This window comes from Dasypus novemcinctus, chromosome 1 (genome assembly GCF_030445035.2).
Source record: "Dasypus novemcinctus isolate mDasNov1 chromosome 1, mDasNov1.1.hap2, whole genome shotgun sequence".
Lineage (NCBI taxonomy): Eukaryota > Metazoa > Chordata > Mammalia > Cingulata > Dasypodidae > Dasypus > Dasypus novemcinctus.
The window spans coordinates 103,922,643-103,936,321 of NC_080673.1; the positions used below are offsets into that span (position 1 = coordinate 103,922,643).

A 13,679-nucleotide genomic window follows, 5' to 3' on the forward strand; every position below is an offset into this window, starting at 1 on the left:
TCCTGTGTTTGGGCAACAACTGCCACATGACAACTCATGTGAGAAATGCTACATGGTATTTATTGTTTTAATCTCATAACTAAGGATCCTAGGGAAAATATTGTTTTTGTTTTTTTGTACAATAAGTTCTTTGTCTAGTTGTTTTTGAAAGAATAAATTGAGTAAAGAGATGGCTAGATGGTATAAGTAAATGTGACATTTTCATTTTGTTTCTCATTCTGTAAGACTTAATAATCCCTAATATTTTCATTGCATTCCTTGACAGTGTTTAAAATTTTAAAGATTTATTTATTTTGTCTGTTCTCTGTTGTCTATTTGCTGCGTCTTGTTTCTTTGTCTGCTTCTGTTGTCATCAGCTGCACGGGAAGTGTGGGCGGCGCCATTCCTGGGCAGGCTGCACTTTCTTTAGTGCTGGGCGGCTCTCCTTATGGGGTGCACTCCTTGCATGTGGGGCTCCCCTACGCGGGGGACACCCCTGCGTGGGGCGGCACTCCTTGCGCGCATCAGCACTGCGCATGGGCCAGCTGCACACGGGTCAAGGAGGCCCGGGGTTTGAACCGCGGACCTCCCATGTGCTAGACGGACGCCCTAACCACTGGGCCAAGTCCGTTTTCCCCTTGACAGTTTTAAAGTTGCTATAAGCAAGTATTTGAAACAATTGCATAAAAGTTTGAAGATAATGTTTTACTTCTCTTTTTTAAAGATATGGAATCAATATTTTAGAAGTGAGAACTCAAGGGTCACTAAAAAGAGGATGGAACTATCTTTTCTATTTTTTGATACATATGTCTTCTATTTGAATATTAGGTATTTCATTCGGTTTTTATATAATCAATGTATATCAGTATATATTCTCGATGCATATTAAATATTGATATAAATCCTCAGATAGTTTTGTAAGTTTTGGAGAAAACTAAGTGAACTTTCTTTTTAAGTTAAATATGAAAACCAGAAATCAGTTTTAGAATCTAAGACATAAGATGAAAAAAGAATGTAATTGTATTTTTTGTTCTTAGATGAAGAATAAAAAATAAATTCTTTGAACTGTGAAATTACTAAATCTTAGCTGGAGGCACTAATAGATCATTAATTATGACTAAGAACCTTTCATAATGCAGTTTTTTGGTTTTTTTTTAAGTGTCCTTTCTATAGAATTTCCTCCACTCCCTTACTTATGTGATTTTAATTTCAGAATTGAGAAGACAGAGCTTTTTGCTTTTAGGGAAACTAAATCTCTCACTCCGTAAAAAAGGTTAACCTGCTGCTGAAAGACCAGAAGGTTGAAATTATTTTGAACCAGAATGGCTGTACAAATGTTTCATTCGATGTTCTGTTGGTCGCCTTTTTAACACCTAAGTGTAAGTGAGTCTCCTTTAAATGGCCTTTTGCAGTACTGATGATATAATCTTAAGACTTATATGTTGAAAGAGACCTTAAAACCAGTTTTTACCACTCTCCCTACCATTTTTTACCCTTCTAATAGTGGAATCCACTGAACCACATTGGCTCCCCTAAAGGTTTTGTTTTGTTTTGTTTTTGAGATGACGGGGCTAGGGATTAAACCCCAGACCTTGTATTTGGGAAGCTGGCACTCAACCACTGAGCCACATTGGTTCCCCTTGTAGTGGAATCCTCTATTTTTTTTGACATTGTCTTAGACAAAGCCCCTAATTTATAACACAGGGATAAAAAAGAGTTGTTCTGGGAGCTTAACATCTTGGTAAACTCTAGCATTCTCTGCCTTGCTGTGTAGAGGGGACAACGGGAACCTTTGTGTGTTTTATCTGTTAGTCATGTCTTTGATGAGAGGATGATGGAGAAGGCATTTGTTTACCATAGGCGTTTGGCCTGTGCTGTTCATAGGATGTGTGTGTGCCAATTGCCCACATTTCCAAGTCACAGCACTTTGACAGCATTTGGTTCTACTAAACAGTTTTGGCTCAGTCATTTTGATTAACATCAACTTTGCTTATGTTACGTATACTCAGGTTATTTATTATATATTACTCTCGTGTTTTGGAATGAATCAACTCAGAACCTCATGCTTCATATGGATTCCACATGTGGCTTTAAGTTAGAAAACACAAAGGCTTCCAATTAGTTTGCCCATAAAATTGCATATTGAATAGATTAAGCTTGATGGTATAGGCATTATTTGAAATTCTTTGTCATCCTTAATATTCTTCATATTTCATTGAAACAAGCTATTAGGTGTTCGAAGATTCTGTGGTATGAACTCATTGTACAATTTCACATATGTTCTATTTGTTTTTTTATTACTCAATGCAGATATCCATGGCATTTTATTTGTTGGTTATTTTTACACTGATGAATTTCAGCTAGTAAGACATTTTTGCTCTTTATTTCTGTAATTTAACTTTTTTCCCATTTTTCTAATGTTAGGCAGAAAATCTTGCAATGTTTAAGGCAGTGATGAAGAGTGAGACAGCCTGCGTTCAAATATTGGCTTTGACAACTTCTAAGCTCTGTGACCATGGACAATTTCTGAATCACTTTGAGCTGATCCTTTTAGGTCAAAAGGGGCTAATAAACCCATCTGTAGGATAATTTATAAAAATTCAATGAGACGATGTATGCACAGCCAGGAGCACAGTGACCCAACAGGGGTAACCATTCACTGATTGCTGGCACTGTAATAAGATGTCAGATAGATGACCACTCAGAGCAGATGCAAGCTTTTGGTTCACTGTACCTGGGAAAGGGTTTGTCAGTGTCCAGGTACCTCAATTTTCCTTGTTAGACAAGTGTACCCTGTATAATATAACCTTTCATTAATGGTGAGACTTGTTTGTTTCCTTTTGTCATTCATCCACTGGAGAGCCCATCTCCATGCTTTCCTTTGGCAGCTGGATCTATATGAGCAGTTTCTAGACAGGGCAGCTGCTACTTTCCCTCTCTGCAGGACCCTAATTTCTTCTCACATTTAGCTGCAGCTGTTCCATGTCCATTCCTGGCATGGTCCTCCATTTCTATTCCACAAGTGCCAGCATTTCTCATATCTTACCTAGAGGGTCATTTTGAGGCCACAGACTTACCTGGGCATTTTTCTTTCTTCCCTTTTTTTTTTTGTAATATATGCAGACTATTACAGTTCCAATAAAAATGTATATATACTTAGAAAACTACGTATATATACTAGGTATTCAGTAATTGTTAACTGAAATAAGTTAGTTGAATGTAACGCAATTTTGTTAGCTTAGGTACAAAATTAGCACCTTCTGGGCCCCTCTGCAAAAGTTTGTTATGCCTAAGCAGGTGTGTTAGTCAGGCAAAGGGGTGCTGATGCAAAATACCAGAAATCTGTTGGCTTTTATAAAGAGTGTTTTTTTGGAATAGAAGCTTACAGTCACAAGGCCCTAAAGAGTCCAACTCAAGGTTACTTAAGAGGTACTTTCTCACCCAAAGTCTGTTGCCACAAGTTGATGCAAGATGGCGGGTGATGCCTGCCAGGGTTCAGCCTTCCTCTTTCTTCTTAAGGCTCTGTGGTTCCAGCTTCTTCCGATCTCAGCTGTAGGCTGGCAAAAGGCTCATCGCACTTCCCAGGGCCATGTCGAGGGAGCATTATCTCTTCCTGCGTATATACTTCTGTGTTCTCCTTCTCTGTGTATTTACTTCCGTGTGAGCATCTATTTTATTCCCAAGGGCACTGGGAGTCGATGCTGAGTAGCACTCTAATGACATGGGTGGATCAGAGTCCTAATCTTAACGTAGTTTAATCAGATGTCGGGGCTGAATCTAATACAGTCAAAGGGTTATCACACCAGAGGAACCAACCAGTTTACAAACATAATCTATATTTCTTTTTGGAATTCATAAATAATATCAAACTGCTACAGTAGGTGTGTTTATAAATTGCTTCCTTTAGTAATATATACTTTACTCTGGTAATTACGGATTTTCTAATTGAATTTGTATTTACATATTTACAATTTTTGTTACAAATGGGGTTTATAGGCTGCTGAACTTTAAGGAATCTCACATTTTAAATTATCTTTCACTGTATAAGAAGTAAAAATTTAAGTCTAAAATGTCATTGATGATATAGTAAAAGAAAGTTGACCTCCTCCCCAAAGTTAGTGCCTTTCAGAGTGTGAACATTTGCCAAGTGGAATTTTATATGATCATTTTCATTTTCTGTGCTATCATCAGGGTTTGACTTCCTTCAACTATATAGGTGAAGATTTCTGGAACTAAAGTTTACCCCAGCTTGAGACCATCTTCTACGCGATTCACTATTAGTTTGCTTCCTAATTTCTTCTGTATTTCTAAACATAGATAAGTTTCCAAAGGTGGATAATCTGAAGCAGGAGGGAGGAAGAAAAATAAAGGCTGGTTTGGGCTACCCTTTTGAGGGAAAAATATGTTTAGGGGAAACCAATTGGGCTGTCAGATTGAACACTTATATTGTTTTTTTTTTTTGGGGGGGGTGGTATTTAAAAGTACCTTTCTAATGAGGATTATTGGTGGTTTGGAATGTACCCCAGAAAAAACATGTTCTTAATCTTCCATTCCTGTGGGTATGAACCCATTATAAATAATGAAGGTGTAACCCGAATGAATCAGGATGGATCTTAATCCTATTAGTGGAAGGCCTTATAGAGAAAGCCACCAAGAGAGAAGCCATGGGGAGCAACAAAAAGCTAGAAGTCAATGGAACCTGGAAGAGAAAGGAGAAGATGCTGCCATGTGACAGAAAAACCAGGGAACCCCAACAATTACCAGCCAGCCAGAAGATACTAATCCCCGGAGAGCAAACCTTATAGCCTTTGAAACTGTGAGCCAACAAATTACTGTTTTTAAGCCAAGAAATTCCTATTATTAAGCCAACCCATTTTATAGTATTTGTTTTAGCAAGAAACTAAAACAGGGATCATATGCTGCTGCTTCGGTAATCCATGACATGAAAAGTGTAGTAGGGGTTCATGTAGAGGAGCTTTTGGAACCATGCACTCCATAAGGGTAGTTGTCTAAATTTAGGAGTAGATGCAGGTTGTTGGGAGACACTGCTCCATGGGCTTGCTTGCTGGTTATGCCAAAAATGCTCTTTACCAGGCCATTTCTCAGCATTGCGTTTGCAGTGAGCAACCTTGAGGGATGTGATCATGCCTCTCTGGGACAAAGAGCAATCTTGCTTACTGCTTACTATAAAGTGGCAGGTTGCCTCAGCTAAGTGTTGTCAGCAGTGATGCAAATCAACTACGTGAACAGCTTCTATCTGGGCCCCTCCACGCTACTGCTACTGGACTTTGGCAGCTAGTGGCACTGACACAAACATGATGCTCATAGTGCCTGCTGAGCTATCTGTAATAAAGTCCTTTGTCTCTGGTCCCAATATCACTGTGGTATTAACCTCTAGTAACACTGATGTACACTTTTTTCTGTTTCCAAAAAAAAAAAGCAATCTTGTACATGCACTATTAACCATATTCATTTTTCACCATAAGGTTTACTATGTTATATAGTCCCATGTTTCATTTAAGTTTTTCTTCCAGTGATAGAAGGTAAACTGTAAAACTGTGATACTTGTGAGCACTTAATCTTAAGAGGGCTGAGCAGTAAACTCCAGTATGATTGGTGGCAGTGGTAGGACAGTACACCGTGTCAGGAACCAGGGCAGCCCCAGGAGGCCCAAACTGTAGCTGGGGCAGGGACAGGGCAAGATACAGAGATTGTCAAACATTTGGCCTTGAAAGAAGAGACAGTGATGGGAGACTGCAGGCCAAGGCATTGGACCAAAGCTAAGAAGGGGCAGAAGAGCTGTTCTCACAAGTGACCTGGTTTTGTTGAAATTGGACTGGTGAAGATAATTTTTAAGTTTGCTTTTTGATGTTTGTGCAATGAATTGTTTTCAAGCAATTAACCAGCCTATTAAAGAATGATACAGAGCTCACCTCCAAGTGGATTTATAATTAACAGTTGTCAGGCTATGAAAGTAAAGTAAGGACATTTGTTCAGAACCTTATTTTAGGTGCTTTATAATATATCTGAAAAGTGTGTTTGCTACCTGTAATAGGTTTTTGCTCCTTTCCCCATCAAAAGAATAATGTGTCTACATAGTAATTAGTTCTGAAATTAAGATTCTAGATGGGGAGAGGACTCCCAGGGCTCAAATCTGAAAGTTAAGATGTTGAAACTCTGCTTCTGTTGTTCTTTAGGTGAACCTTTTTGGCATTTAATCAAAACCAAATTCTAAACAATATTTTTCATTCATTTAATGGTATGTGAAAATTATTGACTGCCAGCAGCCATCAGTTGACTGCCAGTTAATCTAGGGGATTTATGGGTTAAATAAAACATTCATGGATCTGGACATGAATTGTAGTGGGAGGCCTCTGTGAGACAGTGCATGAACACTAATCCCACATCCTTGAGGGCTGCCACATAAGATTACACAGGTTGTGAATGCTACAGTTCCATAGGATGATCCTGGCGCCCCTTGGAGTTGTGCAGTGTGGCAGCTCTGCGTGCATTGGGGTGGAGGCAAGGGCAGTCATTTAAAGGTTTAAGTAAGTGGCATATGATTTGGGTGATCCTTTTAAGTTCTTTAGGTTCAAACTATTTCTTTCAGGGTGAAAAGTACCACCCATTCCTTTTTACTTACGGAAGAGGAATTTGGTGGTGGTGGGAGTGGGTTGGGATGAGATGAGGGGTTTTGATTGGAACTGGGGAGCTCCTGGCCAAAGAAATTGGGCTCCTCAGTCTGCTAAGGGCTGCTCAGGTGCCTCGGCACCCTGCAGACTGGGCTGAAAATCCTCAGACCAGGGACCACTCTTAGCTGGTCCTGCTAGGCCCAGGGAGATCAAGAGAAGAGTAGCTGCTTGACCTGTGTACTGTATTTGTGAAACCAAGTAAACCTTTCTTTCTTTTTTTTTTTTCTGCTTGTGGTGATGAGTAATAAGTTTCTTCATTCCTGTTCAAAACAATGAACTCTTGTTTATGTCATAAGGGTCTATCTTGAATTCAGTATACTTGTATCAGAATGAAAGGTTTGTGGGCCAAATTTTTAAAAAATTTCTTAAATTTTACTTTACTCTTTTAAAATTATATATGAGAAGTATTAGCAAGTGTAAAAGCTACAGATTAACAAAGATAGTATTAATGTGTTGGTTTTTTTCCCAGTTAACTTCTACAAGTAATTTTAGAGTATAAAGATGGAGAATTAACATATAAACTTTTCTTCACCATTATAAATGCACTCTCATGTAAAATTTAAAATTTTGCTGGTGGATTTAGGAAGGAACTAGCAACTCGGGAATGAAGCCCTCCTCCTGACCGCCCTCCCCCAATTCAGATTTACCACTGTTGCCTTCTAACAAAGCCTAGCTCTGTTCTACCATTCAATTTTTGAAGCATACAGCACAAGAAATTTTTTTACTATCTTTATAGCTAGCCATGGTTACCAACCCCTAGTATGTTCCTGGTCTCCTACCCAGGAGGACCTGGCCAGACGAACTCCAGAGAAGCCTGGAGGAACTGTGAATCACTCCCATTCCCCCATACCCCCAGGAGTCACTAGGTTTTATGTAATAGGATTTTTTCTTTTTTTAGGAAGTACCAGGGATTGAACCCAGGACCTCATACAAGGGAAGCAGGCACTCTCCCCTGAGCTACATCCACTCCCCAATGAGAGTTGGTTTTTTCGTTTGTTTGCTTTTAGGAGGTTTTGGGGATCGAACCTGGGACCTTGTACATGGGAAGCAGGCACTCAACTGCTTGAGCTACATCTGCTCCCCTGTAATAGGATTTTGAAAATAGTGGAAGGCAGAGGGACTTGATATCAGAAGGACTGGATTTGAATCCCCTTTCTGTTACTTTCTAGCTATGTTACCTTGACACATTTTTAGCTTTTGAGCCTTAATTTCCTCATGGGTAAAATGACTATGTTGGGAGACAGTTCTCTATAGATCTTTCATGTTTCTATATGTCTCGTGAGCTGAGGTGCTGACTGCCTTTTTTCTGGACTGTATTGTCAAGGATGTTTGAGTAGTGAAAAGCTTGGAAGATAGATTCCCATTACAAAATATTCATGTTCCTTTAGCTCAGAAGTTCTCTCTTATAGTCAGGTGTCACCTGGCTCTCTTTGTATTGTCCTGTGGGAGTTGGAGCTTGGGGAACTGGTGCAAATGTTAATACTGCAGCTATTGCTATTGCTGTGAGCAATAAATTGTCCTTTGTCTCTGACCCAGGAGTGTCACGTCTTTGCCAACATCCATGAAACTATGGTAGGCTAACTTGTTAGTTTCCAAGTAGGGTAAAAATCTCAGATGATGCACAGTATTTGACAAGTATAATAATACTCACCCAGTCTTAACAGGATCAACATGCTCTCAAATTCTCTTGTCTACCTTTCCCTGCCTTGGTTCACATCATTACCATTTTTCACTTGCATTATTCCTTCCGTAACATTTCATTCTCCTGTTCACTCTATTCACCTTCTCTACTGTAGGGAGATATCTCTAGTCGCAAATCTGATCGTATTGTACTCCCCTGCTTTAAATATTTATGGCTCTTATTTGGACAGGATTAAATCCAAACTTCATTATATGGACCTTGCCTAATTCTCACCTTTCACATTCCAATGTCCATGTTCTGTGCACCAAGCATACCTGTATGGAGCAAAGAGGTAGGCATGCTTAATGCCATTATAAAATATTCAGGTTCCCTAAGATCAGGGGTCCTCTCTTGTAATGCCGTCCGCTGTGTGTACAGGTATCACCTGGTCCTCTTCCCATTGTCCTGTGGAATTGGGGCTTGGGGAATTGGGTAACAGTAAACCTAGGTTTCGTGACCCTGTACTTTTGCACTTAGCACCCCCTCTGCTTTCAATGACTTTCCCGCCATTCTGCCTGCCTTCTACAAAGAGCAGTATGTACTGTAGGAAGTCGTTGTAAAGAATAAAGAGGTCATGAGTACAAAGCCTTTATCTCAGGGCTCGGTAAGTTGCTGCTGCTGCTGCTCCTGCTGCTGTTTCTGTTATTCTTTCAAGATACGGTTCCAGATTAAAAGTTTTGGAAACTCTTTCCTAATATTCCTCTATCCCCACCCACCCCATAATTTAGATATATCCCATTAAGCCCCTTTAGTCCTTTAGCATATATTTCTTACAGCTCTTTTTCAGAAATATGTATTTTTTAATTAGCAAAAAATATACCTAAATTTGTTAAGATACTGAGAAGGAGTTTAAATATTTTTCTTCTGGCCACTTGGATGGCATAGAGAGAGGGCACTGTGGATTGCTCTAAGCCAAAGAGTGCCAGCCTTTTTCAGTTTGAGTGGTTCTGGGCAGTTTGTTTTGTTTTGTAGTCTCCCTTTTTTTCCCTGTTAACATCCTAATTTCCACCTGATGGTTTTTGATTCACAGCAAATGTTTTTCCAAAGGATAAACCAAAGGTGGGTTTAAATGGTTAAAATACAAGCCAGCTATTAAATTGTGAGTTTTACAAGCTGTCAGATCAAGATGGATTGTGTTCTTCTAGCTAGGTCCACCCTTAGAACCCACTGTAAAGAATGTTGAGAAGAAAAAGACATTGGTCAGTAAATCCCTGCCTCATGTAGAGATTACTTGGGATTGCATCTCCATATGGCCCATTTCCAAGAAATCTGTTTTTTCCCCCATTGGTCTTAGAGCAGCACCTCATGGGACAGGACCCAAATGGGATTTCATCCTAGGGCTTGGCAGGGCCTGGCTCTTGAAAAGCATTCCATAAATTGTTTTGAATGCATGAATAACTAAATAGGAAAATGTGTGGGTGCTTATTTAACTGCAAAATATTAATCAAATGTGTCTTAGTATTTTTTTCCCCTCTATGACATGGAAAGATGTGTTCGTGCTGGAATGAGGTGCTAGAATGAGGTGGAGATTTGGAGCAGTGGGAAGTGCCAGTTAGAGTTGGCTTTCTGTCTGCTTGTGCTTCTGTGAACTTCTCCCTAAAGGTTACAAGCCTCTGGGTCATGGAGCAAGTCCTAAGCAGCATACCTTCCTGACCTCTGGGATCGAGTTTAGTTCACACCTACAGGGGCTTTCCAGCAAATGGACACCTCTCGTCTCGTGTCTTAGCCCCTGCTGTTGGGTTTATAAATAAATCCTTTAATCATTTGATTATGTCCACCTAATTCTAACCTTTTCTATTTTATTGTTTATCTGTAGAGATTTATCTCTGTCACCATTTTGCACCTCCAAGGTGATAACTTTTCTCCCAGAGTCACAGATCCTCTTTTGTGGCTCCGGGATACTTCCTGGAACTCTTTTTTTTGAAGCAGTTGGGTGTGTCTGGTAAGATAAGGGGGTGGAGAGGTACAAAGCACCTAACAAAGGATTTTTTTTTCCTACTTGAGGGCTTACCTTATATAAAACACTTTATGGAAAGCTGATGTGGCTCTAGTGATAGAGCTTCCGCCTACCCTATGGGAGGACCTGGGTTCGACCTCGTGGAAAAAAGAAGAGAAAGCGTGGCGGCGCGGCAAGCCAGTACCCATGCGAGTGCCTGTGTGGTGAGCCAGTGCCCCGTGCAAGAGAGTCACGCAGCAAGATGATGATACATCAAAAGAGAGACAAGGGGAGAGTCAGGGTAAGGTGAGCAGAGACCAGGAACTGAGGTGGCACGATTGGCAGGAACCTCTATCCTCATCAGAGGTCTCTAGGATCGAATCCTGGTGAATCCTAGAGGAGAGAAAATGAGAAGAGAAGACAACACAGGTGCAAAAACATCAGGGTGGGAGGAGGGGAAGGGAGGAATATAAATAAATAAATAAATAAATAAATCTTTTTAAAAAACCACTTTATAATAGCAAACACGTTAAACACATTAATGAATTACTCTATTGAAAATACAGTTACCCCAAAAGGTAAATAAAACCAACAAATAGGAGTATATGTATATACAAATTACAGTGTTTGAGTATTTAAAATAGAAACTTAGAAAATTCGAGTTATTATGGTCTCAGGTAGGGAAATTTCATCTACTATAATCCAGGCTTTGGTCCCAGGTAGTTTTCCTTTGTGGTCTTTGTGGGGTAAGGCAAAGGCCTTTGTACTCATCTGTCAGAGACAGCATTATGGAAGAGCCCTGTCCCTCCCTAACAGTTGAGTCTTTGTGACAGAGCTGGATATTCCTGTGTGTATTTGCCTGCTTGTATTGTCTAGCTCACCAAAAATGTCAATGCTTTCGGACTAGAGTATATGATACAAATATGAGCTGTTAGTAATTTTTACTGTGGTTGATAACTTTTACTTAAGTGCATAGGAATTCTTGGCTTGCCACATGAAAGAGGCTGGACAGTGTTCCTTTTATTTGTGATATAGTTCATGAAAATCTGAGGTAGTGGTACAGGGTGGTGTAGCCATTGTAACCGAAATAATTCCTTTCTCTTTATTATATTCTTTTAAAGGGTGACTACCAGTCATTTTAAATTCTGTTTAAAAACAAAATTGTTCATCGAAGTGGTAAAATAAATGAGAACCAGATATGGTTTTATAGATTTTCAGTCCTAGAAAGGTTTTGAGATTTGGATACAGTCTCTGAAGATGAAAGGCAAACTTCTGTGTCACTCTGAAGTCTGATTGCCTCATCTTCAGTTGTATTATTGGGTGACATATCTGAACAGGTCTCTGCAAACACTGAGAATTGAGTTGTTTAGATGAATCTGGCTTGTTTAGATTGTTCAAAGATTCATTGATTTGTAAGCAAGGAAAAACTGTAGTCGGGTCCTCTGAGTACTTGCATTTCATTTTGAACTTATGTTGCTAGAGGTTTTTGAAGGTTGAGTGAAGAAGCTTACAAAGCAGTTTATAGCTGGGTAAGGAAACAGCTTTGTTGTCTTTGAATCTTGGTCGACTTCTCATCCATCCCACTGATGTTCTCTCTGAATCTCTCTCTCATCTAGTCTCTCTATTCCATCTACACCACCATTGTCCTGCCCGAGCCTCCATTCCCCTGACTACTCTGGCATCCTGCTGTTTACTGCAGTCTGCTCTTCACCCGATTCCAGAATGGTCTTGTCCCTTCTCTGTCTGATCGTGACACTCTCACGCTGTGAGTGACCACCATGGCTTCCTGCTGCCTTTGGTGTAACCTAAAACCTTCCCTCCATCAGCGGGCCTGTGCCCACCCCGCAGCCTTAGCCCCATTCCCTTTCTTCCTACACCCATTCTGGCCTTCTGGCCTTCTTTTCCTGGAATTCCTTTCCGGAGACTCTACATGTGCTATTCCCTGAGCTGGGAAAACTGTCTGTTCCTCCATCCGCAATCAGGTTAACCCTTGGAATATCTTGAAGGACTTTTCCTGCATTGCACACACCATAGTTAGATCAGGTCATTGTTATACACTTGGGTGATTCTGGGATTGTCTGTATTCTGCACTAGCCCATCAACTTCAAGAGGGTAGAGACTCTCTACTTAACATGACATTGACTGTGACCTCAGCCCCCAGGGCAGTGTCTTATAAAGTGCTCAGTAGGTCTTGGTTTGCCATGTAATTATTAAAAGTAAACTTTCAAAGATATCCAGTTCGGATGGCAGTGTATATGGAAATCCCATTTAAAGTCCGAGGATGATAAATCATTCAGATAAAGGGTTCCATTTGTCAGGCTCTGAGCAAGAGAACGTGGTATGCCTGGGAGGAGGTTTGCTCCATTCTGATTCTGGCTGAAGAGAAGTTGTGTTCTTGCAACTCTGGCAGCATACATATACAGGTCTGCATGTTTGTTTGTTTGTTTTTTAAATAGCATTTTCTTTTTTTTTCTTCATTTTGTCTTTTTAAAAGAATTTTAGCAGGTCCCAGGGATGGAACCTGGGACCTCATACATGCAAGGCAGGCACTCAACCACTGGGCTACACCTGCTCTGCTGTTTTAACATCTTGAAGAGGGAAGAACATTCCCTGTGCACCTGGAGTTTTGAAATATGATAGTGGGAGGCATCAAGGCTATTACAGAATGGACAGTAAACCCAGGGTGGCAGAGGCTAGGTACTTCTTCCAGTCAGAAACTGGCAGCCTTTCAGTTGGAAGGACTGAGGATGCTATTACATTCTGTTTGGAGAGCAAACATGGCCATTGCTGGTCTCACTGTGGGGGGAGCTGGACCGCAGTCAGTAGGGGACCTTGTGGAAGACGCACCAATGAACCGTACTTCAATTTCTCTGTCCATCAAAGAAGGCGGTGCTGAAAGAGCCAGGGTGATCCTGTTGAATAAAAAATTAAAAAAAAAAAAGTCCTAAAGGGCAGCATGAGGCCCTGGTTTCTAAGCCCTACCACGTCCCAGGCCCCTAGAGACTCAGTTTCCTCCTCTCTGACTTGGAGCTGACACTCGCCTGCCTCAGGGAAGCCTCTGAAGAATGGAGGGAGAACATGCTTTGCAAGGCACTTTCAAATTTGTGGGTGAAGGGCGCTTTTTTTTGATGCTAGTCTAAAGGTAATTTTTATCAGATTCCATAGCCTGAGGTCTCAAAACATAACAAATACAGAAATCGCCTCTCAGGTCTGGCTTCTGTGCTGCTGTTGGGTTAGACCTCTGTGTGTTGGCTTCCTTCATGCTGGCCCCGCAGGGTCAGGTGTCTGCAGCAGTCTCGAGGTGCCCATGCGGCATGGAAGATGCTAGAAAACAGAAAAAACACAGATGGGAGGGCTGGGATGACACCCGGGCAGGTGTGTTCATTTCATG

The 13,679-nt window shown here is 40.7% G+C and overlaps 1 protein-coding gene across 1 annotated transcript in view; it reads left to right on the forward strand.

Annotated features, from left to right (window-relative positions):
- Positions 1–13,679, forward strand: part of TSPAN5 (tetraspanin 5) — a 199,827-nt gene that overhangs the window by 14,806 nt on the left and 171,342 nt on the right. The gene's annotated exons all lie outside the window — the stretch shown is intronic.